This window comes from Choloepus didactylus, chromosome 2 (genome assembly GCF_015220235.1).
Source record: "Choloepus didactylus isolate mChoDid1 chromosome 2, mChoDid1.pri, whole genome shotgun sequence".
NCBI lineage: Eukaryota > Metazoa > Chordata > Mammalia > Pilosa > Megalonychidae > Choloepus > Choloepus didactylus.
This window is the reverse complement of record NC_051308.1, coordinates 128,855,124-128,873,763: the sequence shown is the minus strand read 5'-3', so window position 1 is coordinate 128,873,763 and position 18,640 is coordinate 128,855,124. Positions and strand designations below refer to the sequence as shown.

At 34.0% G+C, this 18,640-nt stretch overlaps 1 protein-coding gene across 1 annotated transcript in view; it reads left to right on the top strand.

Annotated features, from left to right (window-relative positions):
• The first annotated feature begins 429 nt into the window (after nucleotides 1-429).
• RAP1A (RAP1A, member of RAS oncogene family) overlaps nucleotides 430-18,640 on the top strand; it is a 115,496-nt gene continuing 97,285 nt past the window's right edge. Inside the window, exon 1 of the mRNA XM_037826380.1 lies at nucleotides 430-596. The gene's annotated coding sequence lies outside the window, so the exon portion shown is untranslated. The remainder of the gene's footprint in view (nucleotides 597-18,640) is intronic.

Genomic DNA, 18,640 nt, shown 5'->3' with positions numbered 1-18,640 from the left:
AATACTACTGAGTCTGGGGCAATATTTCTTATACAGTCAAGTCTGATGTTTCCTTTGCTCTGGAAATTAGTTTCTAATCCAAGTAACATGCACTTCTTAGGTTCAGGATCATTTAGCAGTGGTTATAACTGCTAAATATTTTTTTTTCTTGTTTAAAGTAATTCAGGTTTCATTGTGGCAAATTTAAAAATAACACAAGTGTAAAAAAGTAATTGAAGATCAACCATAATCCCACCATCCAGGGATAAGTACTACTAATATTTTAATGTACATTCTTCCAGTTCTCTCCTTGATGTATGGAGATTTTTCATTTTTATGAAATTGGAATTATACTTCATGTAAGGTTTTGATCTTACTCTCTTCTCTGAACAGGATGTTGGTGTCCTAGTGTGGGACTTCAGGTTGATTCTTATATTACTATTTAAAATAACACTGGGGCAGACATTTTTGTATATTTATCTTTGATTGCATCTCTGTTTTTGTTTTTTTTCCCTTCCTTTAGGATAGATTCCCAGAAGTGGGATAACTGGATCAGAGGGTGGTTACCCTGTGTATAACAGTGTGTGTCTCACAGCACCTTCAATGGCATTGAGTAGGTCAGTTTTTAAAATCTTTGCCAATTTGATAGATATGTTATCTTTGTGGATGGTAATCACAAAATCCTCATATTATTAATAATTTGTAAAACCATCATAGTGTGTGATTAGTAACTTGAAGTTATTACTCAAAATTTTGATTGGAATGAGTTTCTTTAAAAAAACTGAGATAAAAGTAATCTTGGTGGCTTAATTGAAGCTGCAATTTGAGGCTTGCCCTTATATTGGAGAGGAATAGAATTTTAGTGTTCTCCTTTTACTAAAATGACAAACTTGAGAAAGCTTATTTTATAGTATATAGTAAGGAGAAATATTATGTAAAACTAAATTATTTCAGATAGATGAGGAAGGTAGTTACCAGGTTCTGACATTTAAAAAAAAACTGTTAGGATTAAGAGCAAAGGCTCTGGAATTAGGCAGCTTGAGTTCAGATCCTTGCTTTGCCACTTACAAAGTACTTGATTTGTGGAAACTTACTAAGTTTATGGTTTGATGTTTCTGAACCTTGGCTTTCTCATCTTTAAAAGGAGAGTAGTAATACCTATTACATAGGCTTAGTGAGAGGATTAGAAATAATGTGTTAGGAATGCTGGGCACATAGTAGGTATTTAATAAAAGCTAGCTATCGTAAAATTTCTTTTCTCCTGCCAGTTTCCTGGAGGGCAGAAACTGTCATTTTTGTGTCCTCTTGTTTACATGAATATGTAGAGATGCAGAAGGGCTGTGAGCAAAGACAGCAGAAGGGGTGTGGTGAACATTCTTTGTGGTAGGAATAGCATGAGCAAAGATAGAAAATTCAGGACATGTTGGAGGACAGGAGATTGATTTGACAGAAGCTTAGGCTTGTACAGTTAGAAAATATGGAGATGAGGCCATAAAGATTGATTGGGGCTAGACTTTATAAGGTATTAAATGCTAGGTTGAGAAGTTTAGGCTTTATTCAGGAGCACAAGTATCTTGTTTTGATGGGAGGAAAATGACATGTTCAGAGAACAGGGTTTTTGGAAGATGAGTCTGCTGCGTACAGAATGAGTTGAGGAAGGAAGAGACTAAAGACGGGGAGGCTGGTTTAATAATTCAAGTAAAGCAAGAGGGAATGTTTTGGGGGAGTTGCTGGGAGTCACTGTTGGAAGACCTGACTCCCAAGTGAATCCAATTTGGAGATGAAACTCAAACTGTCTGAGTCTGAGGGCTAAGCTGTATGATAATGGAATCAGGCAACTTTGAGTGAAGATAGGAGTTGGTGTACTTTGGTTGTGGCTACCTTTTTTAAAAAAATTGGACGGTAAAAGATCTTCATCATTTCATCTGTGAAAAGCATCGTTTATGCTATTTTCTAGATGTATGCATAGGTTCCTGCAGAAATTTTATTCATTTAGCATTTTGAGTTCTTAGTTACCAGGCACTTTTAGATTCTGTATTTCTGGTGGTATTATCTTAAAAGGTGAAATGCTTCAACATGTGATATTTCCAGCATTCATGAATACTGCTGGACTTTAAACACATCAGTAGGGGGAGCAGGGGTGATGAGAGGTCAAGTATAGACTTTTTGTTTGTTAAGCACTTTAGAATATTGAAGGCAGTGAAATATGGAGCACCAAAAGTAGGAAATTGAAGTGTATGATCTTTAGAAAAAATATTACTTTTCTTTTAGTTCTCCTGTTCTCTCCCCTTCTCCTTAATTTTCCTAAAAAAAAAAAAAAAAGATTTAGCAAATCCCATTCTTAATCATTCTAATACCTGGTTCTACTCTACTTATACTTTCTACTTGGCAGGATAATATGTAAGCAAGTTAGCCTCAAGATTGATAATGATATTAATATTTCTTTTCTACTGATAAGTAAACTCACATGAATTTGCATTAACTGTTTGTTGTCTTCCTTTAATATTACCAATTGAGAAAAGAAGCAGCCCTCAGTTTTAAAAAAATAAATACAGTTTTGTGGTGCTTCCAAGGCATTTGCATTTTTGAAGCCATTGAAGTGTTACACATTTCTTATGTTTGTGTTAGTTTTCAAAACTCAGAAATAAAACTCTTATTATTTTTATTAAAATTTCTTTTCTTTAAAAGTATCCTTGAAAATATTTTTAAATTAATAAGCAAATTTAGCCGCATGCTTTTTGGGGATTGTGTTTTACTTTTTACAGGTAGTATGTTTTTCTTAGGTGAAGCTGTAAAAGGCCAGATCTAGTTAGCTGAATGATATTTCTTTTACTAAAGGAACCTCAGATATTCAAAACAGTGATTTAATGTCCCAAAATCTAAGATTCTAGTTGAGTCTATTTTGAGTTGCTTTAAGGATATTTATGCCTGCTTGTTAATGGAAATCAGAACTATATTCATTTTCCAGTTCACTGTGCACCACCCCCAACCCCTTCATCCTCCTAAAACTAGAATAAAGAGATAACGTTCTTCTCCAGTGGGCTTTCCTTGTTTTGACCCATTTTGGCACTGTCACTATGATGGCAAATGTAGCCTTCCTAGTCTGTATGTCTTGCATTCTTAGAAACCTGCTTGCATCTTGGCATGAAAAATCATTATTCGATTGGGTAGCTAGCAGCTCATGATATACTATCATAAGACAACTCATTCAATTTTTACATGAGGTGACATATGAAGTATGAGAAACATGATTTTTTTTATCCTTCTATCCCTAAGGAATAAATAAGAGAAAAATGAAGCAAACTGGCTTGTCTTGTTCTGTTTAGCAGAAGAAAATTTTTTATTCCCTTTAAATCAGCGATCATGAAGGATAAATGTAACTTACATAAATGTAAGTTCTTAACTAAGAAATCAGAGTCCTTTCCAAAAATAATATTAAACAATTTGGTTAGTCATCCATCAAATATTTATTGGGTGCCTGGTACTATTCTAGTAACCAGAGAGAGAGTAGTGAATAAGACCTCTCGCAGAGGTTTTTACACTAGGAGGAAGTTAGTGGTTGTGGAGAGAAGCAGTAAATAAACAAATGAACAAGGTAATTTCAGAGGTCACAAATACCATGAAGAAACTGTAACAGGGTGAAGTGATGGAGTGTAGTGGAAAGATTTAGATTGAGTGTTGAGGAAAAGCTCCCTGGGATGGTGATATTTAATGAGACATAAATGACGGAAAGCCAGTTGTGTAAAAGATCTGCAAAAAGAGTGAACCAGGCAGGGGACCCTGTTAATGCAAAAGCCCTAAGGTGGGAAGCAGCTAGTCATGTTTGAGGAATAGCAAGGACGGTCATTGTGCTAAGCTGGGAGGGGACTGATAGATTATGTCAGAGAGGTTGGCAAGGGACAAATCAGATAGGACTACGGTGAAGGGTCTGGATCTATTTTTCTTAAAAATACAAAGAAAAGACATTGTATATTATTTACTTCTTTTTGTGGATAAATATGTATAACTTTTGAATTTGGAGATGGTGTTACTAATATGATATTGGCTTAAAACAAATCTGTAGGGTGAGCAGTGGTTCCTCCAGACATACAAAATGACTAACCTATGGTACATAGATATGTTTTTCTCAGGTGTCTGCAGAGATAGGAATGAATTAGTTTTAGTATTGCCAAGAGCCTAATGAAAATTGTATATTTTCTCTCGGTAGGTTTATACTGTTGCCTCAGTAGGTTTATTGTGCCCTTTGCTTTGACCAATAATTATATTGACCCAAATCTTCAGGGGCACAGCATCATAAATCATTATCATACACTATGGTGATTGCAGTTTGTTAATGAAATAAAATACTGTGCTTGCCCCTCAGGAATCAAGCATTGAGTTGTATTTTTAAGTCTTTTGACAATTTGAGAGTTATGATTAGCCGCTCTTTATCTGATTAATAAAACATCAATGCATATGTAGACAAAATCTTGAAAGACATGGAGTCCATGGAGAAAGTTATAATGAAAGAGGTTTTTTCCATAGTTTCTAACCTTACTATAGGTTAGAAACCACTGATATGTATTCTAATCTCTAGTCCCTCTACCCCTAGGGGAACTTAGAAGTGAACCAATTTTTTTTGAAGGTAGACCCATTGCATCCTGTTTTTTTCCTTTTTTTTCTCTTTTTCCTCCCTGCAATTTTATTGAGATATATTCACATACCATACAATCATTCACAGTGTACAGTCAGTTGTTCACAGTATCATTATATAGTTGTGCATTCATCACCACAGTCAGCCCTTGAACACAGTCATTACTCAAAAAAAAAAAGAATAAAAGTAAAAAAGAACACCCCAAACATCCTACCATACTCCCATCTCCTCCTATTATTCATTTATTTTTTGTCCCCGTTTTTCTACTTATCTGTCTATACACTGGATAAAGGGAGTGTGAGCCACAAGGTTTTCACAATCACACGGTCACACCGTAAAAGCTATATAGTTATATAATCTTTTTCAAGAATCGGGGCTACTGGATTGTGGTTCAACATTTTCAGGTATTTCCTTCTAGCTATCGTAATACACTAAAGACTACAAAGGGTTTATCTATACAATGCATACAAATAACCTCCAGAATGACCTCTTGACTCCATTTGAAATCTCCCAGCCACTGAAACTTTATTTTGTTTCATTTCTTTTCCCCCTTTTGGTCAAGAAGGCTTTCTCAGTCCCATGACATTGCATTCTTTTAATGTGCCTGGCAAATCTATGAAATAGCTACTGTTATTGTTTTTTACAGGTGATGAAATGCAAAGTAGTTATATAATTTATGAAAATGCATACAGCTCTAATTAGAGAGGATCAAGCTGATAGTAAAATTCCAAAAGAAAAGACTGCTGCAGTCCATAGCACAAAGAAGGTGATCAGTAAATATTTGTATCTTGCTTACATGCAAACATGAATTATTAAATGAGTTAGTGAGTGAGTGAATGACAGATCACCTCTGTCCCTGTAATGCTTGCTTCAGTGCATTGCACTGTTTTGAGTTTTCCTTTTGTTTTGTTACAAATGAATCTAGAAAATTTCTTCAGAAATAATTGACTTCACTTATCTTTTCTCTGTGGACTTCCACTCCCACCCCTTAAAATAATGAGGTTAAAGTTACTTAAAATAAATCATACAGTAAGAATCCTGATGATGGAAATAAAGACTAGGAACTTGGAAAGTACAATTTCCCCTTAAATTTTGCTGTCTGGGTAATTTGCAAAGATTTCATTGTTTCAAAAAAAAAATTTGGTAATGGCTGGTAGTGATGGTAGCACAACACTGTGAATGTAATTAGCACCTTGAATTGTGTCAAGTCATTGAAATAGGAAATTTTATGTTGTATATATGTTACCACACACAAAAAAAAATATTTTAAAAATCTGCTTTAGACCCTTATATTCACATTAAAGATATCATCTTCTTTTGGTTCTGTTTGTATCTCTTTTTTTTTTTAACCTTTTAAAAGTTTACTGTAGTATCCTGAAATTAGGTGGTAGAATAACAGTAGTTAAAGCGTTTAACCCTTGGTGTAACCAATGTTAGATCAGCAAGGATATGTTGAATCTGTTTATGGCAGTATAATGATCACTCCTTCATGAAGTATGGGTTCTGTCTAGTTGTTGGTTTGAGTTAGAAATACAGTAAGCTTAGAATAAGAGGGTTTTTGTGAAGAAAGAACACATTTTAAAATTTGTTTCTCGTTTTCTGAGATGATTATAATATGATGGATCTGTAAAAGATAACTCTCATGATACTTTTGTTCTTGGTATACTCAAAGTGTATGTTTTTTTTTAATTGTTGGTAGGTTTGTATATGACAACTTTTATACTGCTCTACTATTATATCCTGCTGTTCTGTATTCTAATCACACAATTGGTTTAGTAATGACATATATAACCCCCTGATACGAAGTTTTCATGCTTCAGAAAGTTGTTTTGCATATAAAATATAAGTATCGATTTGCTTTATAGATTTGTATCTCTAAAAATTGATGTGGGTGGAATTTTTAGAAATTTAGTTGCTTAAGCGTATCAGGTAGATTAACTTAAAGAATCCATGGGCAAGCGCTTTCAGAAAGGTGAATCTTATTATAATTAGATACATTTTTATTTGTAAGTTTAGATTTTCAGGTATTAGGTTATTTTGGTTGTATTTGTTTTGTATCCAAATGAATAAGAAGCCTGGGACTTTGGTAAAAATTGGCCAAATAGTATACTCCTTTTTTTTTTTTTTTTTTAAGTGTGCCTTTTGAATATCAAGTTTCACACTTGATGACAGACTTCATTTGTAAAACATCTCTTAGTGAATTTTTAATAAATGATAACCTCTAACTAGTATTTAACTCAAATGTCGTATCTTTTACACTGGAATATGACAGTATTATAATTCAGGAACCAACCTAAATCGCAGTTGAAACTATGGGTAGGAGGGTTTTAGATGTTGTCATCCTTTTCCCCTTATGCTGTAGACTTGGACTACTGTCATCAATAGAACAAGCCTGAGATCACCCAGTGCCATCTGCTTACATGTGTATATACGCAGTAGTAGGCCTTAGATACTGGATGTAAAGAATTATTGCTTTGTGGTCTTAGCTGGTTCTGCTTGGGTTCAAGTGTGCTGTGCTGAGCATCTCTTTTACAGTGGATTGTTACAGATTTTTTTGCAACCAGAACACTTCCATAGCCATGTATGTTTATTGCTCTCCATGTGTTGAAGATGGACATAAGAAGTTTTTTAATAGTGGAAATAAACTGCACAGAGAATTTAAAAATGATTTTCTGTAACAGTCAAATACTTGCAGATGAGGAAGAGCTCTTTAAGTGAAGGACCAATTATCCCTCCTACCCTCTGGCTAATTTTCACAATATAACTATTTTTTTAGTCCTAAAAACCAAAATGTATTGTAGAAAACCAATTATATGGTTACATTTGTCTGCACTATTTTTTTAAAAAGCTGATTCCCAATGTTCATGTAGTATGATTTCAGTTCCTATTTTTACAAAATGTCTATTGTTATGTAGAATATGGGCTGAAAGGAGACACACCAAAAGGACCCAAGTTATCTCTAGGTTGCGGTATTACAAGTGATTTTTATTTTCTTCTTCAAACTTTTTATTTCCTGTATCTAATACGTTGTTCATATATTTATAATCAGGAAGTAAAAAATTCTAAATGGATTCATTTTGATATATTAAATTAAACTTAATAAAATTTTTTAAGATGAGGATTCTTAAGAGAGAAAATGAGTCCAAGGCTTTACAAATAAATTAATAGAGTGTATTCCTTGAGATGTAACTCTGTGTTAAAATAAAACCTGTACTTTCCAACTAAAATCAATGCATAATTGAGTTGCTGTTTTCTGGGTGTAGGGAATGAGAAAACTGGGAAAAATATTGTTATCATTGATACCAGGCCTTGGAAACCTCTCATTCGAATCTGCTAATTCTGGTTTGCCTCAGTTACATTCATTTATATACTGTTTTGTAGATAAGTTTCTAATTACAGGATTTAAACTTATTTATATAAATGGTATGCCAGATCTCAATTGTTCATTTGATAATGTGTTTATGGTCAGCAGACAAAACCCTGGGTGAAAGTTTGTGTATAGTACCAAGCAGCTACTACTTAACCTCTTGGTTTCTCAGTTTACTTGTCTATAAGATGGAATATGAACATTATCTATTTTTTATGCTTGGGGGAGTAAATAAATTATTATATTTATGCCTGGCATACCAAAAAAACCACTTAAATATTATTGCTGTTCTTATTATTGTCTGTAATTAATTGAAGTGACAGATCCCTAGGGACTAGAACAATATCTTACACTTTGTATATCCTATTTTGATTAACCCTGTGTATTCCCATTAGGTAAGTGGGACTATTAACTGTGCACTTAGGTAATTTCGTTATTTATGTATACAATAAATCTTTGACATTCAGGGTTTAACATTTTGGGTCCAGAGAGTGTAACATGGGAAATCTGTAATCTGGTGTAGGCATAATTTCACATCCTGAATATCTCAAGGCTTATTTGCTAAACAGTTCTCTTCACTGAAGTGAGTGTAGCCGACCATACCCCAGATATTGTTACCCAATAATGGTGACTTTTTGTTATCTACTTGTTTAAGTTTCATCATAGGATTGAAAACTTTGTTTCTTTGTGAATAATGGTGCCCAGAGAAAGCCAGCTGGTAATGCTGGTTTTTGTAGATTTAGGTAAACTCATGTTATTCTGCAATACTGTGGTTATGAAGTGAGAGTTTATTTTCATGACAGTTTATGAATGTTGCTTATTTCTTTTGTGTTATTCCTAATATAGCTGTAATGATAATAAATAATAGAGGGTGTTTGATAGGAAATTTGAATCTTTACATTTATTAAAGGAAAGGGAGGAGTTTAGGGGGGATTCCGGATTTCTGGGCTCTTAGATTATTTTTATTTTTATCACTTCAGAACATAATTCTAAACAATTTTCCTAGACCAAATTAAAATATATTTATCTGTGAAGTTCACATTTGGTGATGATGTCAATGTAAGTGTAACTCGTTTAATAAAAGCAATGCTTGTGGTTCTTAAAACATACTTGAAAATACAGTCCCACCCATAGAGATACTGATTTATTAGGTGGATCCAAGGAATCTGTATTTTACTACTCCAGGTGATCTCCAGATGATTCTGATGCAACATTTTCCAATTTATTTCTATGTGTATTTCCATTTTTAGTATTATACTTTCAAATTTTATGTTGTTTTTTTAAGCCTTAGAAGTAAAGGAGTAAATTTTATATTCAAGAATGAAAATTAATGTTAAGATGTCTAACTTTTCATTGTGTATCTCCTTTTACTTTTAAATAGATTAAATGTACATATATTGACTTATTCAAACCAAAGTTATCTCAAGTTCATTGTAGGAGAATAGTAAGAAAATACCAGTGAACTTGTGTTTCTCAACCTTTTTATCATTATCACCCCCACAAGGAGCAATTTTACACGTTTCCTCTAATTGCCCCCTCATGGAATTTTAATACCTCGAATATACTGTATACTTGTTTATATACTGTATGTCTGTGCTTTATGCATTAAAAGAGTAAGATCTTTTATTGCCCCTTCAGAGCTAATTTTCACCCCCTTGGGGTTGGTATTGCCATTGTTGAGAATACATGCAAGGAGCTAAAAAACAGTCACCCTTAATTCTACTTTCCAGCCTGTTTTCATTTTGGTGTACATCTTTCCCAATGGTTGCATATATATTTTTTCTTTAATAAAGATGAGGTCATATACATAATATTCTTTTCTCCTCTTTTTCTTAATATATTGTGAACTTTTCATAACAAATAAATGTATTTTGACAATATCATATCTAGTGGATAGTGTGGAAGCATAATATTACATTATGTGAATTTGTCATCATTTATTAAAATGATTCCCTATGATTTCCAATTTTTTTTAAATAAAAATTCTGTCATGGATATCACTGCAGCTAAATTTTTTCCACACATCCTTAATTATTTCCTCAGGATAAATTATGAGAAGTAGAATTGTTTTATTGTTGTACCTTTTTATATTTGGGAGTATGTATAACGAAGAGTGAAAGTCCCTTTCCCCAAGGACAGTCGCAGTTAACAATTTGCGTATCTGTCCAACTTTTTCCTGTGTATATGCTAACAGTTTTATATATCTTTATTTTTTGAGAAGGAGGACTAGATGATGCCTTAAGATATTTTGGCCATGATGCTACTAGATACAATTCTGCTTCTTTTCTTTTTAGCAGTATTCTACTGTATTTGCATACGGTAATTTATCCATTCTTCTATTAAGGACCTTGTTTCCTGTTTTTGTTGTTGTTGTTGTTTTGCATACATCTTTGCTTGTATATGTAAGTATGGTAAATTCCCTTTAGTGGTGGGATTGCTGGGTCATTTAGGAAGTGGAAGTACTTCATATGCTTGAAACGTTTTATAGGTTTTTTACTCTGTTTCATTCCTTTTTTTGCCTACTCTGGTGTTGGCACCAGATTTTAATTACTTTAGTGTTACATTCTTGTACTTTTATATCTGGACATATAAAATGTTTTATTAAGTAGCCAGGTGTGCCTGTATATTTTTCAAATTACTAGTTACAGTGTAAATTTTGGCTAGATTTTTTTTTTTTAAGATGAGTATATGTACTTTAACTATACTAGAATAATAGAGATTGTGAGGAATACATTTTTAGGTTTGAGAACTTTTAGTGCCTGGCGATAATTCAGAACTCTAAAAACACCTCTAAGTTGCACAGTGAACAAACAAGTTTTTGAGCTGTGAGCTTTCTGGGAATACTGGAACTACATTTCTGTCAAATATGCCTTTTAATCTTTGGTTTATTGATTGAAGTATTTTGGACATACACTCTCTGTCCAACTTTTAGTCCTTTATGAATAAGGTGTTTTCTCTCCCTCTTTTTTACAATGCTGGTAATCATACTTACTTTTAGATATCTTACTGTGCTATTTCTGTTTATCTTATAGAGTTGCTTAAGTTATTTAATGGTTTCAGTTATTCATTTCTGAGGTTCAGAGTCTAATAGTACAGAATGGATATATTAGGTAATGCTTTTGTGAATTGGCATTTGATTTTTGTAAGTTCTGACCTAACTAGTGTTTTTGCTAGATTCAAGCAAGTTTCTTTATGGGCAACCACTCAACATTGCAAAAGAAATTATCCTTTGGTTTTCAAAGTAGAAGTGTTTTCAGTGGGTTTTCATTTTTAAAAAATACTTTTTTTTTCCTGAGGCAGTTTCTCCTTTAAATTAAATTTAGCCACTCACAACATTACTAAAATCTTTTAGGTATTGATTCTGACCTTATTAGTAACTATCATACCATCTATGAGCAAACTTTCTTTTTAGGACGTACTGTCAAGTGAGATTTTCAAATGCTCTCAATGTTCTGAAAGTTAGTTTGCCTCTGTAATGAAAATTTTTCTCCCAGAGTACTACATTCACCACTAGAATGAAGGCTAATCATAGTAGGTGTAATAAATGGTATTTGGTAAGCAGAATGAGCCAGACAATTTAGACAAGGCATTTTTTCTAAAGAGTTGCCTCTCTTGGAGTTTAGGTTTGTTACAAAGAGGTTCAGCTTGCTTTAGGTCATGGTTATTCCTCTAGGGAGGTGAAAAACCAAGTGTTCTCCCTCATGGAGGAGAAGTCTTTTTTCTTTTGTGGTGTAAGGTTTAACTTGTAGTCTTCCTAACTTCTTATTTAATAATGCATAGTTTGTTTAAGAAATTAATATCTCAAATGTGATTTTGTCTATTGAGGTTTACCACTTAACTGGGTTGGAGATTTTATTATTTGGTGCACAATTTAACTTAAACACTTTGTGAGTGTATATGAAGCTGGGTCCTTTATCACAGAATCACAGGAGCAAACAAATGACAACCCGTGCTGGAGCATTAAATTCTGTGACTCGAGAACTTTGGCCAAGCCTGTGGATTGCTTGGATACTGCCTTACCACCCTCATTGCCTACTTCATTTTCTAAAGCCTGAAGCCATATAAAAATTCATTTAATTCAAATTCATTTAAATGAATAACTCATATAAAGAGAATTTTTTTTAAAAAAAGAGGATATTTGATTTAACTAAATGTTATGAGATTATTATAAACTATTAACAAAATTTAGATTGTGTGATAGATGTTTGTGTTCATAAAATTTCAAAATATTTCCATTTTATTATTTCTCATTATTTAACATATTTTCCCCCTCACCCTAAGGATTGTGATAAATTATACCAGCAAGACTTTAATTAGCAATAGCCATCTGGTAGAATGGATTTTTTTAAATAGATATGTAAGAATATACATCTCCACTGCATGTACAAGTTGTGAGATTTTATTTTGATGTTTTGAGCTCTGACTAAAAGCTTTTATATCTTGCTTTTCAGGAAGATATCAAGTAATTTTTAATAGCTCTTGACGTAACTTTTTTCCTACTCAAAATATTTTTGAACTAATTCTTGAACATGTATTTAGTCACACTTTTAAAAATAATTTTTTAACTTAAGTAATACATTGTAAAAAGAATAAATGAAGAATGCAGAACTTACAGATGAAATATGAAATATAAATAAGGGAAAAATAATGGTTATCAGTTTGCTGTGTATCCTTTAGACATTTCCTGTATAAACATAGAAATACTTTTATTTTCACATTTGCTTTTTGTTTTTTTCTTAAGTCTTCAGATGTAGAAGTGAGACATGAAGACTAGAAACAATCTTTACTAATACACTGTGGTACTGAATTAACATTCCATTCTTCAAAGACAAGCTTTGTCCGTCCACCCATCACTACTCTTGCCCCCACCACTCACCCCTATTATTTTTTATGCAATTCTATTGAGATATAAACACATAACATACAATTATTCAAAGTGTACAATCAGTTGTTAACAGTATTGTCATATAGTTGTGATTTCATCACCACAATCAAACTTTGAACATTTTCATTACTCCAAAGAATAAAATAAAAATTAAAATAAAAAAAGAACATCCAAAACATCCCATTCCCCTCCTCCCCCCATTGTTCATTTACTTTTTTTAAATTAAGATTTATTCACACACCATACCGTCATCCAAAATATACAATCAGTTGATCACCTTATCATCATATAGTTGTTCATTGATCACCCCGATCTATTTTTTTTAACATTTTCCTTGTACCAGAAAAAGTGATAAGAATAAAAAAATAATGGTGAAGAAAAGAACATCCAAATCTCTCCCCTCCCCGCCCTATTTTTCCTTTAGTTTTTTGCCTCCATTTTTGTACTCATTCATCCATACACTGGATAAAGGGAGTGCTAGCTACAGGGTTTTCACAATCACACCGTCACCTCTTGTAAAGTACATTATCATACAATCGTCTTTGAGAATCAAGGCCACTGGGTTGGGGTTTGATAGTTTCAGGTATTTACTTCTAGCTATTCCAATACATTAAAATCTAAAAAGTGTTATCTCTATAGTACGTAAGAATGTCCACCAGAGTGACCTCTTGACTCCATTTGAAATCTGTCAGCCACTGAAGCTTTATTTAGTTTCATTTCATGTCCCCCTTTTGGTCAAGAAGATGTTCTCAATCCCACGATGCCAGGCCCAGATTCATTCCCAGGAGTCAGAACCTGCATTGCCAGGGAGATTTACACCCCTGGGAGTTAGGTCCCAAGTAGGGGGGAGGGCAGTGAGTTCACCTACCTAGTTGTATGCACAATTGATTTTTGATAAGAGTGCCAGCTCTACTCAGTGGAGGAAATGATGCTGGGAAAATTGGATATCCACATGCAAAAGAATGAAAGGGGACCTCTACCTCACACCAAATACAAAAATTAACTCAAAATAAAACAAGGACCTAAATATAAGAACAAAATCTATAAAATTTCTAGAAGGAAACACGGAGGATCATCTTCAGAACCCTACAATAAACAATGGAGTTTTAGAAGAGTTGAGATAAATTTTGTTTTAACCACTCTTCTCCTTGGAAGGAGAGAAGTCTCAACTGTTGCTTGGCTGTATGCTAAATTAATTGAGGAGATTTGAGAAATATCCATGTCCTGCTTCTACCATCCAGAGATTCTTACTTAGTTGGTCATGATGAGTAAGGCAAAGCACTTGGGAAAACATGCTTTATCTTAGCCTTACATAAAGGGGCTTGCATAAGCTTCTGAGTTCAACTATTTCTTGGAGGAGGGCAGTGGTTGAATCCAAGGGCTACTTTCCTAAGTTTGCTACCTTTAAGAAGGAAGAGATTTACATAGGCATAGATAGGTCTTTGTAATCCTTCAAGTTCTGTTAAGGAAGGCACTGCCACTTACTTCCTCATTTATTCCAGTGTTGGTTTATCCACAGAATTTGGAATACTTTAATTTTAAGGGAAATCAATTATTTCAGCTGAGGAGAGTAGGTAAATAAAGTGGTGGATAAGGCAGTATGGTATTGTGGTTAACCACACAAATGCTGGAGCCAAACTACCTGGGTTGTAAAATTGGTTCTGTAATTTATGTCTGTTGAACTTGGGCAAGTGTTTTTTAGCCTGTCTTTGACTCATCTATAAAATAGGGATAATAATTCCCACTTCATAGGAATGTTGTAAGGATTAAAAATATTAATATGTGTAAACTGCTTAAAACAGTACTTTGTAAATGGTAATTTAATAATAGTTGTGATTAATTTGTTTCTTGTATCCTTTTTTCTAACATTTTCTACTCTTTTCTTGCCATTCTTCCTGAAGATAAGTTAATGTTCATCTTATAAACTAGAGCAGGGGTCAGCAGACTTTTCCTATAAAGGTCTAGAAAATAAATATTTTAGGTTTTAGGGCCATAAGATCTCTGTTGCAAATATTCAGCTCTGCTGTTGTAGGGCAAAAGCATCTATGGATGATATGTAAATAAATAAGCATGGCATTGTTCCAATGAAACTTTAGTTATGGGCACTGAAATTTGAATTTCACGTAATTGTCACATCACGAAGTAATTTTTCTTTTCTTTTTAAACATTTTTTATTGTGAAATGTAACATATATACCGAAAAGTGACAACCTTCAAAGTGTGATTCAACAAGTGGTTATAAAACAAATTTCACCCCAAAATTCATGAGGCAAACACTGAGAACACTGAAAGAAGTAGGTAACGCTGCAATAGTAGTTGGAGACTTCAGTACACCACTCTCATCAATGGATAGAACATCTAGACAGAGGGATCAATAAGGAAATGGAGATGTTGAATTGTACGATAAATGAACTAGACTTGACAGACATTTGTAGAACACTACACCGCACAACAGCAGGATACACATTTTTCTCAAGTGCTCGTGGAACATTCTCTAGAATAGACCACAAGTTGGGTCACAAAGCAAGTCTCAACAAATTTAAAAATATTGATATTATAAAAAACCCTTTCTTGGATCATAATGGAATGAAGTTAGAAATAAATATCAGGCAGAAGACTGTAAAATTCACAAATATTTAGAGACTAAACAACACACTCTTAGAAAACCAATGGGTAAAGGAAGAAATTACAAGAGGAATTAGTAGATACCTCAAGGCAAATGACAATGAAAACAAAGCATATCAAAACTTATGGGATGCAGCAAGGGTGGTGCTTTGAGGGAAATTTATTGCTCTAAATGCCTGTATTAAAAGAGAAGAGAGAGCAAAAATTGAGGAATTAACTGTTCACCTGACAGAACTAGAGAAAGAACAGCAAACTAACCCCAAAGCAAAAAGAAGGAAAGAAATAACAAAGATTAGAGTAGAAATAAATGAAATTGAAATAGGAAAACAATAGGGAGAATCAACAAAACCAGAAGTTGATTCTTTGAGAAAGTCAACAAAATTGATGGTCCCCTAGCTAGGCAGACAACAACAACAAAAAAGAGTGGATACAAATAAATGCAGTCCGAAATGGGAAAGGAAACATAACTACTGACCCTGCAGAAATAAGGAGATAATGAGAAGATACTGTGAGCAACTATATGCTAATAAACTAAACAGACAAAATGGACAACTTCCTAGAAAAGCATAAACAACCAACATTGACTCGAGAATAAATAGATGACCTCAACAAACCAATCACAAGTAAAGAGATTGAGTCAGTCATCAAAAAGCTCCCGAAAAAGAAAAGCTCAGGACCAGATGGCTTTACATGTGAATTGTGCCAAGCATTCAAGAAAGAATTAGTACCAATCCTGTTCAAACTCGCCAAAAAATTTGAAGAGGAGGGAAAGCTACCCAACTCATTCTATGAAGCCAATGTCACCCTAATATCAAAATCAGACAAAGACACTGCAAAGAAAGAAAATTATAGACCAATCTCTTTAATGAATATAGATGCAAAAATCCTCAACAAAATACTTGCAAATTGAATCCAGCAGCACATTGAAAGAATTATACACTACGACCAGGTGGAGTTTATTCCAGGTATGCAAGGCTGGTTCAACACAAGAAAATCAATTAATGTAATACACCACATCAATAAATCAAAGCAGAAGAACTACATGATCATCTCAATTGATGCAGAAAAGGCATTTGACAGAATTCAACATCCTTTCTTGATGAAAACACTTCAGAAGATAGGAATAGAAGGGAATTTTCTCAATATGATAAAGGAAATATACGAAAAACCCACAGCTAACATCATACTCAATGGGGAGAGACTGAAGGCTTTCCCTCTAAGATCAGGAACAAGACAGGGATGCCCACTGTCACCATTGTTCTTCAACATTGTGCTGGAAGTTCTAGCTAGAGCAGTCAGGCAAGAAAAAGAAATAAAAGGCATCCAAATTAGAGAGGAAGAAGTGAAACTTTCACTGTTTGCAGATGACATGATTCTATGTGTAGAAAGTCCAGAAAAATTTACAGTAAAGCTATTAGAACTAATCAGTGAATACAGCAAAGTGGCAGGCTACAAGATCAACACGAAGAAATCTGTAGTGTTCTTATGCACAAGGAACAAGAGGAGGAAATCAAGAAAAAAATTCCATTTATAATAGCAACCCAGAGAGTCAAATATTTAGGAATAAACCTATGAAAGCCACAAAAGACCTATACAAAGAAAACTACAAGAAACTGCTAAAAGAAATTGAACAGTAGCTAACAAAAATGGAAGAACATACCGTGTTCATGGATTGGAAGACTAAGTATAATTAAGATGTCACTTCTACCTAAACTGATTTATAGATTCAATGCAATACCAATTAAAATCCCAACAACTTACTTTGCAGAAATAGAAAAACTAATAACCAAATTCATTTGGAAAGGCAAGGTGCCCTGAGTAGCGAAAAATATCTTGAGAAAGAGGAACGAAGTGGGAAGTCGCACACTACCTGACTTCGAAGCATATTGCAAAGCTACAGTGCTCCAAACAGCATGGTACTGGCATAAGGACAGATATACCGACCAGTGGAATCGAACTGAGTGTTCAGAAATAGACTCTCACATCTACAGACAATTGATTTTTGATAAGGCAGTCAAGCCAAATCAACCGGGACAGAGCAGCCTCTTCAATAAATGGTGTTTGGAGAACTGGATATCCGTTTCCAGAAGGATTAAAAAGGAACCCTCTCTCACACCTTATATAAAAATTAAATCGAAATGGATCAGAGATCTAAACATTAGCGCTAAGACCATAAGACTCTTAGAAGAAAATGTGGGGCAATTTCTTAAAGATCTTAAGAAAGGAGGTGGTTTCCTAGACCTTACACCCAAAGTGCAAGCAATCAAAGACAAACAGACAAATGGGATCTCCTCAAAATTAAACACTTTTGTACATCAAAGGACTTTGTCAGAAAGGTGAAAAGGCAGCCTACACAATGGGAGACAATATTTAGAAACCACATATCAGATAAGGGTTTAAAATCCCGAATATATAAAGTGATCCTGCAACTCAACAACAGAAAGACAAAATAACCCAATTAAAAAAATGGGCAAAACTTCTTTCTCTACCTAACTAAGCCACCTCAGCAGGTGAACTCACTGCCCTCCCCTCTACGTGGGACCCGACTCCCAGGGGTGTAAATCTCCCTGGCAACGCAGGGTATGACTTCCGGGGATGAATCTGGATCTGGTATCGTGGGATTGAGAATATCTTCTTGAACAAAAGGGGGATGCACAATGAAACGAAATAAAGTTTCAGTGGCTGAGAGATTTCAAATGGAGTCGAGAGGTCAATCTGGTGGACATTCTTATGCACTATATAGATAACACCTGTTAGGTTTTAATGTATTAGAATAGCTAGAAGTAAATACCTGAAGCTGTCAAACTCTAACCCAGTAGTCTGGACTCCTGAAGATGATTGTATAACAATGTAGATCACAAGGGGTGACAGTGTGATTGAAATCCTTGTGGATCACACTCCCTTTTTCTAGTGTATGGATGGATGAGTAGAATAATGGGGACAAAAACTAAATGAAAAATAGGGTGGGATGGGGGATGCTTTGGGTGTTCTTTTTTACTTTTATTTTTTATTCTTATTATTCTTTCTGATGTAAGGAAAATGTTCAGAAATAGATTGTGGTGATGAATGCACAACTATATGTTGGTACTGTGAACTGTTGATTGTACACGATGGATGATTGTACGGTATGTGAGTATATTTCAGTAAAACTG